We start from the raw sequence: 14,508 nt of genomic DNA, 5'->3' as shown, positions 1-14,508 counted from the left end.
ACAAAGCATGACAAACTTGCCACAGCAAAAACAGCCTTTTCAAGAACCACTTTCGTCCAAAGAGTAAACTATCCTTCTGTGAGTTATGGGATTTATCATTTATCGCTGGCAAATGAAACACAGTGATACTGCATAGGCTTGCTGACTTGCAGCAGGAAAGTTAACACAGTAGGAGAAAAAAAAACTGCCCACCAATATTGTGCAGGAAACTTGCTGATGAAACTAAGGCAATCATAAGACTCCTTATCTTCCTTTTGTGCCTATGAGGTATTGGATTTCTGTTCTCAACTGTTGCCAATTATCCATCTATCTGTTGTTGAAAGTAATATTTTTGAGAACTGGCAACACTGATACTGGAGCTCAGGCCTTGTCCATTGGTAAATCCTTAAGTCCTCTCCAAACTCGAATCATCCAGCACCTCACTGTTTTGGATATTGGATGATTCTGTATAGCCTTGTAACCAGTTATTGGAATAATCCATCCATCCATCCATCCATCTTCTAACTGCCTTATCCATTACAGGGTTGTAGGGGAGCAGGAGCCAGTCCATTGTAGTGCACACACAGAAACAAACATGTACACACTCACACCAAGGCCAGTTTTCCCAGAAGCCAATGAACCCATAAGATTGTCTCTGGACTGTGGGAAGAATATGGACCACTTGGAGGAAACCCATGCACACACGAGGACAACATACAAACTCCACGCAGGCAGCACCCCAGGAATTGAACCCAGTGCCCCAGTGCTGCAAGGCAGCAATGCTTATCACTGCTCCACCACGCAAATGGGAATTATTTTATCCCGAAAAAGGATAAAGACTGTCCTACATAATTTAAGTAGTCACTATACTTACTCACTATCATAGGGGATTTATGTCTCCCAAGTTTCAGTTGTCAATACCAAAGTGAATCGGGCAAGGTACTTTTTCTAAATTTTAAAGAACACGATGAATGCTGTGCAATGTAAATCTAAGTTCAGTGAAGTGGAGAAAGGGTATCCATGAATTATGTAAAAACACTGTATTAGAACTGAGAGGCTTTTAATGATTTCTGTAGTTTAAAAAAGCAGCGTTGATCAAAAATCGAGTAATAGCCCATAACCAAGTAATGAAAGATGCAAAGCATTTTATTTTTTTTCTTAAAATGTATGATATCCTTCAGGCAATTCTATCATTATGTGACAGTATGCGTTAACCTAGAAAAGGAAAATTTTGTATTGCACATATTATCTGATCAAAATGCAATTTATGTAAAATGTTTAGGCTTTAAGTAAAGGGTATCATAACATGTTCAAACATGAAAAGAAAAGTTACACAGAAAAAAACACAGGTTGAGAAAGAAGTGAAAGTGAAGTATTTTTTCTCATTACATAAGCATAATTTTCCAGATTTTGGTAAATGAAAAGATGCCGTATTGATTTAATTAGTAGCTGTTATATAGTTCAGCTGTGAAACTGAAAGTATCACTCTAATTGGACACCTTCTGTCTCTTTCAGCTATCAGTGTGGGCTCATGATTCATAAAATTGCCAGAAGGTTTATTTTCTACCATCAATTTAACATTTATAACATCTGCACTTATTACCACTGAGTCAAAATGGGTAGGAGTGGGGTGGGCTAGCTGGGTGGGAGATCATTTATTGAATTATACAACATGTTTAGTAGTAGTTTGGAAATGCTGAAATAAATCCAGAGATTTCAGTGGATGCACAAGGCTCAAGTCACTGGGGTGTATTTCAGAATCCGCTGCTGCTATATGAAAACAGTCAATCTCTAAAAACCTCAAGGTTACTGACTTGAAGGATTTTTTGCAATGCTATCATCATAAAACAATTGTTCTGCACACATGGTTCTCTTTTCTTGTCAAAACTTCCCAAAGTTTTGCAGACAATGTAATCAGCATAAATTATTTAGTCAACATAAAGCAATGCAGATGTGAGTAGTGATCTGAAGAATACACTGTTGAGCTTTGGACAGAAATGCAGCATATATATCCACACTTTAATGAGTATGATTTTTAACTGATAATTCACATTAAAAAATCTATGAATCTTATTTGCATAAATTTCCCCATAATTTAGTCTTATAATAATGTTGAAGATTTAAAAAGTTAATCATTCATAACTTGTTTATTAATAATATATTATAAAACATCACTGATAAAGTAATGACTTTGGTACTATGTTACCAGTCTCCGTAGAGTTCTGAATGCTACATGGGGTATAATTATCAGCTCTCACACAAAAGCAGGCAGCTTCACATTTTTATTGAAAGCTGTTTCAGTATTTGATGTGAGTTGAGAAAAAAAGCAATCTGGAAAATGGCAAATCCAGTGCATCTCATTTTAGAGAATATTCAGTGGGGTTTGTGTACAGGTAGGCACGTCAAATAATGCCTTATACTGTAGGATGCATCAGTATGCCATCATTCTGCCATAATTTAAAATGGGTTTTCTTTTCAGGTGTACTGTATACATGATGATAGGCACATGATGTGTGTTTGTATATATTAACTAAGCATATAACACCTGTTTTAGTCATCTTGCACTACATCCCCGTGGATTTCAGTATAAAATTCCAAATGCTACTCTCCTTTAAAGGCTTGAACACTTTGGCTCCTGACTGCATCAGTGAATTGTTATCTTCCTACACACCCACACGTTCTCTGTGCTCTTTGGACTCTGGCTTCCTTCCGTTCCCAAACAAGTCCCTGAACACTGGGAGCCCCTGCTTTCTGTTCAGTTTCTCCAAAGCTGTGTAATGATCTCCCAGCCTCTACTGGATCTTGCACGTCAGTCAGCACTTTTGAAATTCTGTCCTAAATCTCACTTTTACACTTTGGCTTTTAATTCTGTTTAATTTATTGTAGAAAATTGTGTATATCTGTCTCTATTATTTTACTGCTGCCAAAAGTTTTGAGATGATGAAAGCTACTATGATGTACAAAAAAAAATGCTATAATAACATTTGCCCTCGTATGTGTTTGACGACAGTGTCTTCAACAACCTCAGGAAAAGTTTTAGGCTACTGTTTTTAAGTCATTGCAGATGTTCAACTTCCTCGTACCTCAATACATTCTCAACACAATCCAGAATTTAGCATCGATGCATGATCTTAAGTTTCTATTGAAATAATGTGCAGTAAAGACAAAACAAAACTTAAGTCACAAGCTTATGGGTGTGTGATGCAGACCTCTACTTGATGCAGAAGAGAACATTAGCCTAGTCCAGACAGACGACAGTGCACCCACACATTCCACTTTAAATTACAGTAAATCAGCCCTCAACAGCTTTTTTGTCAGTTTTACAAATATAACAGTGTCACTGTAGTGTCTTTGTCTGTATGAAGTCCAAAAAGGGCCTATACTTTGCGATCAATAAAAAAGATTATTACAGCTTTACCTTGGCTTTTCTCTTGGATACACTGTTCTGCAGCACTGTGTTTAAATGCTCACCGTTGTTGATGGCATCTTGCCACCGTACAGTATCTGCTTTTTATTTCAGCTGTCCAGTGGTCATGTTCCTTTGTGCCTGTGTGAATCTCCGTCTGTGTTTTATTATTTTTTTAACTATTTAATTTCTTTTTTCTTGGATCACCAAGAACTGCAAAAAACCTCTGACCCCAATGTTGCTTTCAACTCTTTCTCTCTCATTTTCATTCTCTCCTCTCTCTCTATTAAATCCTAATAGGTTTGACAGTTTTATTTTCACTGCAGTAGATAAAATCATTATTGTCATATTCTTCTGCCACAGCTGTCAGTGCCCCCGCCGTATGCGGTTATTTGTGAAGGGCCCTTAAGCTGTCGTGTTTGGGATTGATGGCCATTCCCTGGCAGCTCAGTTACAGTTTCAATTCAGGCAGAAAGCAGGATGCTAGCAGGTTTATTTAGCCTCCTATCTGCATGTGTTTCTAAGTGTCCACTTACAGCTCATGTAAAGGTGATGTGTGTGTGTGTTTTAGTTAAGAAAAAAGAAATATCCTTGAACCACAAATCTTAAAAAATACAGATGTCACAACTATACTGGTACTATTTTTTTTCTGACTTTCGCTCAACAGGAGCTGAGCTGGGAATAAATATCAGAGACTGATCCTATCATCTTAGCACAATAGTAAGAAAGCAAGCTTAACGACCCAATGATTTGTTTTTATTGAAAGTCTGCCGATTATTATTTTTATATGTAGCGTTCAATTCTAAATCATTATATATACACTTTTTTAATAACTAGCATTAAATTACATTATTCAGTGCATTGGAAACTATCAGTAAAACTGCACAGTCAAGACAGCAACAACAATACAGACCTTCACTGTCTACATTGAATGCAATACTAGTGTAATAGAATTAATAAATTAAGGTACATTTTACTTTAACAGTTTGAATCCCTGCACAATCTCGATGTTATTATTTCTATTCATGTACTTGTACCACATTCCTGTGTAAATGAAATAGAAAACCATTACATAATTAGAGGAAAGAATATATATTAACAGGAAGTGGTTGAAATATTAAGCCACTGTTGTACCGTAATGGGCAGTTATGCTACAAAATGGATTAGTAGTGGATGTGTTGATGGATTTACTGTATCCAGTACATGACTAAGCTTCTGTAGAGCTATAGCCAAGACAGAGAGGCCCTAGTGAGAGCAAATTGAATGCTAATGATTGCCACCTCTGTATGCATGTGCATATGCTGTAATTTCTTTTCTTAATGAATGATTTGAACACAAATTCTTGTTTATTTTTACACTATACACTGCAGCAGGGATACTTAACCCCTAGCCCTTCCAATCCAACCTATTACAGTATTTAATGTAACTAACAACTTAGTTGTTATATTGACCCTACCAATTATCAATTGCATAAATAGAGGGCTGGTAGAACACAGTATTGTTGTTGGAACTTTCATACTGTTTTGTTTCATCAGTCAAATGTATTAAGTGTACAAAGAATCCAAGTTAGAAAACCATTTCTAAGGAGGATAAAAAAGTAAAATGCTTGGGAAAGCAAGGCAAGAGGTAATTGGTCTATATCTCTGAAGAAGCAAAACAAACAATATGAACTCTGACCTGATTTGTATTTGCAGCATAAACTGCAAATTCTCAATGTAAAGATCACACAAGTAGGAGGAAGGTCAATGCATTAAGTACAATAAAATTGACAACTCTGATCTTTCTAAATACGAGCTAATTTGATGTTTTAGGCCAGTTGTGCTGAGTTAGATTGCCCTGATGTGATGAGTAGGCTAAATAGGTCTCAATCTCCATTCCACAACAACATATTTACACCAGTGACCATAGCAGAAAATACTGAAATCCATATTTGAACCCTAGCAAGTGAATTCCAAGGAAGATCCCCAAGGAAGATCCAATACACACAGAACACAACACTAACAATAATAGTATTTGTTTTTTTCCCTTTTGATGTGGGTTTTACGAAGACTCAAAGGCATGCTGTAAGCATATTTAGCAAAATTGGCTGACCAGAATACAGTAGTTGTCTGGGTGATTGCAGCTCTATGAGACGTAGTCCCTTTTGAAATTAATGTCACCCTTTTCATTGTTTCCACATTATTAGTCATAGCCCATATCCTAAGTATTCAGTTGCAATGAACATAATGTGTTCATGGCCCTTGTAGGAAGTGAAAGGACAATTGACGAAGACACTTTTAAAAATAGCTTGAATAGACATTAATGTATCACTGAAGGTTATGTGATCTGTGATGTGAACATTTGACTCTATGGAGACAAATGCATACAAAGTTGTTGTTTTTTTTCTCCTGTTTCTTACATCAAACACAAATATTAAAGGGCACCTTTCTGAAACTGACAGGAATGAAAGATGCAATTTAAACTACTCCTCTGACGCTGCTTTATATTGATGTTCTGGAAGTTTTTGTTTCTAGTATGAAAGCCTGGTGACGATAATGAGATGCATATCACCTCGCTCCATTGGTAAATAGTTGCAGTGATCTTATTGCTTCTAGACAATTTTATTCAACTCCTATTGATACAATGATGAGCTGTTAAACTTTTTGGAAGCAGAGGATACTGAATAACAACTAAAAATAAACCATAGCCTATTCTATTTGAAAAGGTTTAATTTATTCTTCCTTAGTCCTTTTAATTTTCTGAGAGAAAATGTTGCTCCTTCTGTTCTGCTTGTCATCTCTGCTGCTCCAACTGCTGCCGCCGTACCTCCATCTCAGCTTCCAGTAGCTCACCGAGCTCTCCTACAGTACAGCCCGTTTTTCCAAAGTCATTTGTGACGTTTCCCATGGGGCCAGCATGGCGGTTTATGCTCTCCCTAAGGGTGTGCACACTTGTTCCTGCTTCTGCTCCAGTAGTCCCTTTTTTCCTCCCATCTCCTGGCACATCTTGACTGGAGTGGAGGTTATCTACTCCAGCTGCCCCACCATGACTACTATACTACAGGGTTTTAGTTTAGTACCTTTGCCCTTAAAAGTACTATCCAGCACCCTCCAGAGGTCTTTGTTTTGGTCACTTTCCATCATGGCTCACTCTTTCCCCATGTAATCACCCGGGCTCAGTTCTCAGTAGATGCCAAAATAAGCCAGTCTACAATTGAAAAAGATACATAAAAGGTTTTAATGTAGTTAAATGGCAGCAGGTATACATGCAACAAGAAACGAAACTGCATTCAACAGGGAAAAGAACCCCATAACAACAGGCAAGAGCACCTTCCTCCCTGGATCCCACAAGAGAACTCTCCTTTTTAATGTCCTCAACCTCAACCTTTTTAATGTGGAGGCTCAACTACTGTAACCTCCCACAATAAACATAAAAGTACCTTGCTTCCTTACACATATTTTCACCTAATAAATAAAACATCATGCCAAAAACACAAAACATACATTAGTCCCACACAAAACTATATTTTAATGTGTTTTTCCTTGTTATTATTCCTAAATTGAATAATTAAAACGCAGGTGTTACTTTATAAATGGGGAGTCCAGCTCTAGAAGAGAGCACTGTCAAAATAGGCTCATGACCGTCTGGTTCAGATTTGGCTCTGACTCTGAATATGATCTTCGCAATTAAACCAGGTGTGTAACGCCAATGAGTAGCTGCAGCCACCACTCAATTCACCATTCACCAGATCACTGTATTTTATTTCCATTTTCCCCCTTGTGATTCTTTTTCCCTCTGGCCTGCAACCATAATTCATACTACAAAAAAAATACTAATGTAGTTGTTTTTTTCCTCTTTATTTAAGAGGCCTGCAACACACTGCAGGGCTTGGGATGGGTATATATTGTAATCACACTCATCCCTTATTTAAACGCATGTCTTATCAGCTACTATTTCTGTCAAGAATTTAGTTCATGTTACAGTATTGGGTTTCACTCTAAAATTGAATTATTTGTGATCACATTAAATATATGACCAAGCAATTGAAAGTCATTTTTAAAGAAAGCTATCAAATCAGAATAAGGAAAAGAAAAGTATTTGTATCAGTTCAAAGTAAACCACATTCATTAAGCCTTCTTCAACCTGAAGACCTGGAATATTATAGCAGTAACTTTATGAATGTTATATCTTTGCTATATGCCAGTCAATGTCACGCTGACCAAGCTTCTTATTGTCTAAGAGATCCATTTAACAAAGGTTCAACTTTCATGTCACATCTTATAATGAAGGAAGGTGGGATATAATTGCTCTTTCAACTTGGGCCGCTTTGGAGAAATTATATACAAAATGTACCTTCAACCCTACCTCATGCACTTTAATGTTAATCCTTTTTTTCCACAACCTCCATTCACCTGACATTACTGGAGTTCATTTAAATGTAATCTGTGGAAGCCAAAAGGCAACCTTTAATTAAAGCCTTTTTGCTTGGCTAAGCGTATATTGTGGCTTCTCCATATGAAATTAAATGAAAGTGTAATTGGCTTAATGATAACTTTTGGGTTGCGTCTACTTTATTATATTTCTACAAACATATTTTCTGTGCATGTGCTTGGTGAATTTATGGTATAAACTTAAATAGACATACTGTACATATACACACATACTGTACACTTACCTGTACATTGTATGTACAGTATAGAGAGAATCTTTTGCTGTACTTATTTGGCACTTGGTTTATCAGAGCAAGTGAGGTGAAAGGTCAAATGAAGTGCTACTGCAACCCTGACTCGATTTACAGAAACTGATTTAAAAGGGAGATCAAAAAAGGCCAAAGGGTTATGGAATGTTTTCTTTACCCTAATGAAAACTCAGAGAGACTGTGACAGGTTCAGACCAATAGAAAATGAAACAGTCTATTGTAAAAAACTTAAAATATAAAGAAGCAATTCTTAAAATATACACAGTATATAAAACATAAGATGCTTCAAACACGTCTGTCAGTTTTGTTTGTCTTTTTTGAGTGTCAATTTGTCTCATTCAGCGTAAATGTTCTGAAATTCCTTATTCCAGTGCTTACTGTACAGCATCTGGCAAATGCCTTTACAAAGATTCAATTTTTTCTCTGTTTTAGATTTTTTCTCTGGTACTGATGCTAATGAACAATAGTCCATCAATTATTATTAGATGAAACCAATTGTGAGGACCAATTAAAGTGAAATGCTGTGTTTTGTGCTGGACTAGGACATATACTGTATAACAATTCTTCCTGTCCTTCTCTATAGAATCCTAACAAAGGAAATCCTTTCTTAACAGTTGTTTTATTTGTTTTGATATATGAACCTAAAACAGCTGCCATATAAAAGACCCTGTTTTTTTTGTTAGCCTAAGGACAGAGATGGTCATCTCCAATCGTCAAGAGCTCGGGTCCAGCAGGTTTCTCAGGTGCTTTTCTATTAGCACCTGACGAACAGCTAAAAATCAAGTTATTATCTGTCTTGCAAACAAAGTTTTTAATGAAAGTTTGGACGGGATGATAATAACCAAGTCACATTCACTTTAGCAGTCCTTGCACATATTTGGCCCTGACATTGTTTCACAAAAAAAAGTATAAAACATTTACATACATGTAGGTAAACTTCTCTTTTTGCATTTGTCTTACGCTTCCCTCTTCCACCCCATCCCCACTTTTGTAGCTGCCCCTTGACTATCTTCTTATTCGGCATGGGTTATCCTAGTTTCTTCACCCTATGGCCAGGAACCTAGCCCTCAGCCAAGAGGGTTAAGCTGAATCTCACCATTCCTAAATACTCAAATAGCCTCAATTGCATGTTACTATTCCTTGTGAGTCAAGTATTTAAGATGGGAGATGCACAGGAACCTGAGTCTCCCATGAACTGGAGTTGCCTTCTCTTGGTACATACTGTAGCATCCAATGCTTGTTTAATGTACTGTATATATGAGAGAATTGATGGTTTTCAACATACAATATATTCAAAAAAAGGAAGTGATGTCCAGCTGAAGAAATATAAGCTTCTATCCAGCATTCAAAGGTCAGTGCGTGCAACAATACAAAAGTATGAAGTAAGGTAAATGACAAACAGGAAAAGGTCTTGTGATTTACTGTGAAATCCATTTACAGGGCAGACACGTCTTATAGCAGATGGAAAAGCACCTTTTAATAACCATCTATTCAAACTCTGTGGGCATAAACACTTAAAATCTTGAATCAACATTTATTCAAAGTGCATGTTAATGTTTAAAAAAAGACAATAAATAGCCATTAAAGTTCATAAAAAGTGTTTCTAGTTTCTATGCCAGTATAGATGTGTAATTGTTTTCAATTTATGTGTCATTTGAAAAGGGGTTTTCTTGCTCCAGTGAGAATTAAAGCTATGCTTTCAATCTCAGATAGTCATTTCCCAACTGTTCTGCCTCATTTCCTTGATCCTTCATCAGCTAATGATTCTTTACACTGTATACAGTATGTATGAGTTATTTCTTTATTAATGTAACCAGTGTTAAACCAAATGAGATACCACGTCTCATTTACATTGATGTCATGGACTGCCAGTACTAATGTAATGAAAATACAAATATTTAAGGACACTTAACATTAACATCTACATGAATATCCTTAATAATTTATTATACAACACAAAATCATGTGTAGCTAATTATTTTTTAAAATATTGGCTTACATTAAAAAAGACATACCGTCTGAGCCAGATACAAGAGGTTTGAAAGATTTGAAGTCAACATTACAGTAACAGTTTGTGTTGGAACAGTGCACTGTGCTGGCAAGTTTTGATTTCAGAATGAGGTTCATTTTTTTTCATGGACTACAGCAACACATACTGTAGGACACACTGTCATACAACACTTGGTAAATGTAGTGGAGAGAGTCTAGATGACAGCATTCTGCTTTAAAAAGTTAAGACATACAGTAGTAGATGAATGATGTGTTGTATTTATGATTACCAGCTAAAGATAATAAGAAAAAGTCACTATTTTGGTATGCCATGAGTTACTGTATCCATAAGAGTAAATTAATTTCTAGTGATTGTCCCCGTCATTAAGCAACTCTAGATCCAAATAGCTTTCTTAAGTGTTACTTGGGAAATACTTTACCTCTGTGAAATCCAGATTGCTTGATGTGGATATTTTACTTATTATGATGTGGACATTTTGATATATATATATATTTAAAAATACCATAAGTGATATATTATCATCAATTACACGGCAGTGGAAGACATAGCAATCATACTGTTCTTCACATAAAGGAAAAAGAATATTGGAAAAATTGATATTTTCACTAGACACTGGATTTGGTGGCTGTCAGGTATGTTTGCCCACTCTCTGCACATAAATAACAGATATCTGTTAAATAAAAACAGCAGCAATTACTTCTGTTATGACAATAAACTGATTAAATGTTATGTTGATTTAATCAAAACAATTGGCTTTTCCTATTATGTCAGAAGAACTAAGCAATTAACCCTTGCCTTTCAGATTAAATGATGCACTACATAACTTGCTTTTCATTACTATGGTAGTGCGTCTCTTAAACTTAATATTTTTTTATCTGAAAAATAGGATTTAATTTAAAAATATCAGTGGTTCCTTCTGCCTGTTTTTTTTTAATGTATACATTATGGAAAATATTTTAGCTTTTAATAGTATATGTAATGGTCATGGGAAGGAAAGATCGATTCTAAACAATGAATACCACCTACAGTTATTTCAATATTGTAAGTAAATAACAATGACATTCAGTGAAAAAGAACAGTTAACTGACCTAATAATGTTCTGTAGCAATAGTGGGTAGCTCCAATCCTTGTTTGCCAGAGGCCTGCATAATTTCACAGTTAATTATCAGTTGCCACTTGTCTGATTATTATACATATTTAGTAAATAATGATTGGAAAATATCTTAAGAAAAGACACTTCCTTCAAATTTAAACAAGCTTCTCACCAAAAAGCAAAAGATGTTAATAACCACTGCAATAGTTATAGGACCTATACAGACATTTCCTTGATTTTCAACACCATAAAACTAAAATGTTCTGAAATGTTATACAGTATATTAAAGAGCAGAATGATGGGATACTTGATGGCCACAGAGTCCTTTAATTTTGTAGTTTTCTAGTTCTAGTTTTGAATTCTCCATTGAACTAATTATTTGAATAAGAATATTTGCATGTCTTTATCAACTGCTAACCACAACGTAGGAGCAATGAAAGGGTTCAAAAGCTTTTTACACAGAGTAAGGCTCTGGCAATACACCAGATGTTACTCAAATCTCATCTAATCTAATATCATAATATTATATTGACAGCACAGTAACGAGAACGGAAAACTTTAAGAAAATCTGGCTTGAAAGTGGTAGTCATAAATTATTTTCAATAACAGTACTTCTATGCTATACCCTTGTGGTAAATACAGAAATAATTCACTTAAAAAGCAACAGGAAAAAGAATAATCACAAAATGTTTGACTTGAAAGTGCTATAGTCATAAATTATTTTACATATCAGTATTTTTATGCTATACTGTACATTTGCAGTAACTACTAAAAAAAACTAAAACCTAACATTTACACTCAAACATTCTGCATATGTGTTTATAGTAGAGAAAACCAGCACATTACCTAAAGTGCCTGAGAGTATGAATGGTTTGAAATGTTTAACACTTTACAGTAATAAACATATCTTTATGAAATATCTGCAGCATTTGAGATTATAAATGATGCAATTATGATTTATAAAGCAACAAGAAGACAATTTTTAGTATCTGTAGGCAGTTTCTGGTTCATTAGAAAAAAGAAGCTTGTTCTACTAGATGAGAAAAAATGCTTTGATATTATAATATAAACAACAAACACTTCATTTAGAAACAACTACAGTATAATGCCTCATCCCTACTCTCACATTTTACTAAAAATGGCAATTCTAGTTCCCACTGAGCCTCAACACTAATTAAACATCAAAAACAATATTAAAGAAAAAAACCTTTTCCCTGCTTTAAACTTTCCTAACCGTGATCATTAAAAGGCCATTTTCACAAGTTAGGTCCTGGTTCAAATGCTTTTTTGTTAAGCTAATTTTGACAATTTATGTAATTTTTACAGGCCAACGGATATTAATTGGGCAATGCTAACTTTTCCCCTCTTTCCCATTGGCTCATTCACAAAAGTTTTTCCTTTTCTTTGGAGACACCTGATGCTTTTAAACTGAAGAACTAGCAAACTGAGACGGTCCATAAAACTGTCACTAAACTGAACTCCATAATTTCAATAAAAGCAACCATTCCCCGATTTACCAAATGTGGTATAGTTAAACTAGTGTGATAATTATTTTTCCTTAGTCATAAACAAAAGGAAAATTGGACCGCGGTACTAGCACTCAACTGAAGCGCTGGGAGAGACCTGGCATTACCACGGCAGCTGGCCCCGCCCCTTCTCGCCTGTTAGTCAGCGTCGGTTGCCGTGGATACATAACAAGACAGGAAGCCTGTTCCGTTTGTTCTAGCTGCAGCTGCAACTGTGTTAGTAAATGCTATGCCGCGGAAAACAAGTAACGGAGGCAGAGAGGTTTCTCAGACGTCTGCATTTTATTGTGCGTGTCTTAGAACTGACAGCAAATCTGTCAAAAACCTGCCAAGTCACATTAGCGCCGTAACGCATTGATTAGCTTCATAAACACAAACGGGCGATGGTGTGCCGACATAAACACTTAAAAGTTTGTTGTGACAGTTGTCGGGGGATCTGTTGATTTATACTGTAATACCGTCGGGTCGTACCTGAGTAAAGCAGTAGTCCGTGTGTCGTGAAGTGAACCCAGGTGTAAGCAGGGGAACAGGCAGGCGGGGTACAGGCAAACATGGCCCAGAGCTGTAGACGGGGACAAAACAAAGTTCGAAACCGGGTAGACAGTGTAGGGAAGCATCGAGGGAGTCCAAATTCAACTGTTCAAGAGAACCGCCGCGAAAGGGATGCAAAGATAGAGACTGAGCTGTGGCTCTGCGCAAAAACTTTTAACAGAGCCCAGAGCAGTCTCGCAACAGACTTTAAGTAGTGTGTTTCTAGCTATGCAGCTGTAGCTCCAGCTGGAACAGACTTCCTGTCTCATATGCATCCATGGCAACGGCGAAGAATGACACGCCGGTAGTGGCGTGGCAGGTAGTCGTGGTAACACTGGCTCGCTCTGCAGCGCTCCAGCGGAAAAAAGTACTATAAAGACATTAATTTAATTGCTACACTTCGTTTACATTTTTTTTAGTACACTGTAACTTAAAACTAAATTTAAGGCTTATTTCAACATGTCACTACTCATCATTTGACAATGACAGTCAGAAAAAACTATTAACTAAATAACCAGCAGCCTTGTCACCCTGCAACTCACAACTGAAACTAAGCAGGCGGGAGCTTGGTCAGTACCTGGATGGGAAAACATTATTAAACAGTAAGCCACAAGAAAAAAGGAAACCAACAATATAAGACACTATATTGGTTTAATCAATGTTGCTGCTCTTGAATCCACAGAGAAGAAAAGAAAAAATAACTTATTTCAACATACCCTCAATCAGACACAAGCACCAATTAAAAACAAAAGAACTGGGGGAGCTTGTACTGGCTTATCTAGTAAAGGCCTACAAAATATTTACAATACAGAGTATGTCCTGCAGTTGGTTCAAATCCAAGCTGTGCCACAAGCCACTTATGGCTGAGAATTCTCACTTACACTACAAAAAATATCTGAATACTGATGTCAGAGAGTGAGGGTGAATCATTTCACAAATCCTTGACTGGCTGTGCTAAAAAAGCAGGCAACCAGGCACCTACGAGCCATGTTTATGCCCAACTTATTTTCTTCAGGAGGGGCTTGACAGAAATGTTCCCCCCAAAAGACAAGGATGACTTATTTGTCACTTAAATACCTCTATTAGACAACCAACTACACAACATCTCTTACTCAGCCTGAGCTTTATGCCTTGTGTTTATCACTTACCTCATGTCCTCTGGCACCAATAAATAGTGGCAACAGTTCCAATTTCAAAGGACAAGCCTAACAAGTCAGTGAATTTTAACTGATTGGCACAGTGCTCATGAAAATACGTTTAAATACAACATATCTCAAAAGCAAA

The 14,508-nt window shown here is 36.4% G+C and overlaps 1 long non-coding RNA gene across 1 annotated transcript; it reads right to left on the bottom strand.

The window, feature by feature from the left end:
- Positions 1-5,885: 5,885 nt before the first annotated feature.
- On the bottom strand, positions 5,886-13,473 carry LOC148650564 (uncharacterized). The gene is made up of 2 exons (XR_015926154.1): positions 13,165-13,473; positions 5,886-6,571 (listed from the first exon to the last, which is right to left on the bottom strand). It is a non-coding gene; the product is annotated as an uncharacterized LOC148650564 (long non-coding RNA).
- Positions 13,474-14,508: the final 1,035 nt, after the last annotated feature.

Source organism: Lepisosteus platostomus, chromosome 13, assembly GCF_059453375.1.
Source record: "Lepisosteus platostomus isolate fLepPlt1 chromosome 13, fLepPlt1.hap1, whole genome shotgun sequence".
NCBI classification, from domain to species: domain Eukaryota; kingdom Metazoa; phylum Chordata; class Actinopteri; order Semionotiformes; family Lepisosteidae; genus Lepisosteus; species Lepisosteus platostomus.
This window is presented reverse-complemented; position numbering and strand designations above follow the sequence as displayed.